Below are 1,620 nucleotides of genomic sequence, written 5' to 3'. Positions count from 1 at the left end.
ATTCAGCACAGAGGTATCAGGTAAGTTTTAAGGCCTCTGATAAACTCTTTGAAGAGGCTTTTGAAACACCGCACACAACCACGGACTGCTGCTTTGCCTAACAGGGAAACCGAGGCACAGCAGCCAGCGAGGATGGGGCTGCAGCATCGCCTGTCCCTGACCACTGAGCTGTGATCAGGCTGCCCAAGAGAGGAGGATTTTGGAGAGGGGAAGCCCCAAATCCACAGCTTTGACCCCAAAGTGCTCAGAGCTTAGGTGGGGGACAAAGCCGAGCCATACCTCCAGGACCCTGCAGTGTGTGTGTGTGTGTCCCCAAGCAGACCCCGTGCCACCAGGGCTGACCCCCAAACCATTGGTAGCACCACCCCACCCCGGGCACCCCAGCAGAGATACGGCCCGTCACAGTGCTGCAATACCTTTTGGTTTTGGCTTTTTGTTTCACTGTTTTTTTCTTTTCTGGTCTTTTATTTAAGAAAAAGAAAAAAATAAAATAAAGAGAGAGAGACACAGTGGTGGGTAACTTCCAATCCAGAAATAATCCCCTGCCAGCCTCCGCTTCCCCTCCACCAGTTGATGCTGGGGGACGGGGGTCCCCATCCCCACGCCATCGGTGACCACAGGTCCCCCCAGCCCAATAGCTCTGGTAACCATAGGGTTAACCTGGCTGAGGGTGCTCTGCACTGGACATGGGGCTAGGGGAGGCCTCTCCGATGAGGCAGCTGCCACCAGCGTGGGGTGACCGGGGAGGCATCGGGTTATGGCAGTCAGAAGGCACCACAGAGGCTGAGCCTGGCTCTGGGCATCCACGCTGGGCTGGCACTGAGGGAACTGTGCACCAGGAGACTCAGGCCAGGTCCATTTGTGGCTCCCCCGCAGTAGTGGGAAGCCCCCACAGCACCTCCAGTCCCAGAGCTACATCCCATCACGAGGGGGGCAGAAACCAGGGGCTGGCCCTGGATGTCCCAGCAGGGCTGTTGGGTGGCCCCATAGCTGGGAGCACATGGAGACACAAGGACAAGCAACAGGCTTGGTGGCCACCACAAACCACCCCTGCCCAGGCAGCAAGATGGGGCAGAGGAAGTTGCTGTGCTCCCCAGGAGGTCCTCATGTGGCAAACATTACTGTCATCATCCCACAGAACTCACACCAAAAGGAGCAGGGAAAGACCCCGGCATTTAGTGCTGAGATACAGCAGGCAACAGGGATAGCAGTGCCCCAGACCTGTGGCCATGGGTCTCCATTCCCCATCCTGCATCACCCACAGCATGGGGCGCTGGAGGAACCCAACACACACCACCAGCAGATCCCTGAACCAGCACTCACCTCCAGAATTGTGCAACCAAGTGCAGCAAAGGCAGGGGGTTGCCTTTGGGAAGCCCCCACCAGCCACCTCCCTGCTGGGCATCTCCTCTCTTCCTCTCCCTGCACAGCAGGACCCGCAGCATCATCCTGCCCTGTGCACCATTGGACACGCACCGAGGTTTTGACCCCATCCCTCTCTACCCCCCACCACAAGCCAGCGGGTTGGGGGGGCCACGCGTGTGCTTGATGCCTCCTCTGGGAAAACCAGATGGTAAAGGGCATGAAAAGAACAAGGCCCCTCTGGATGCCTTCCAAGGG

The sequence above is a fragment of the Nestor notabilis genome, unplaced genomic scaffold, assembly GCF_000696875.1.
Source record: "Nestor notabilis isolate BGI_N333 unplaced genomic scaffold, ASM69687v1 scaffold17538, whole genome shotgun sequence".
Lineage (NCBI taxonomy): Eukaryota > Metazoa > Chordata > Aves > Psittaciformes > Psittacidae > Nestor > Nestor notabilis.
The sequence above is the reverse complement of the archived record's forward strand: the minus strand, read 5'-3'. Positions refer to the sequence as shown.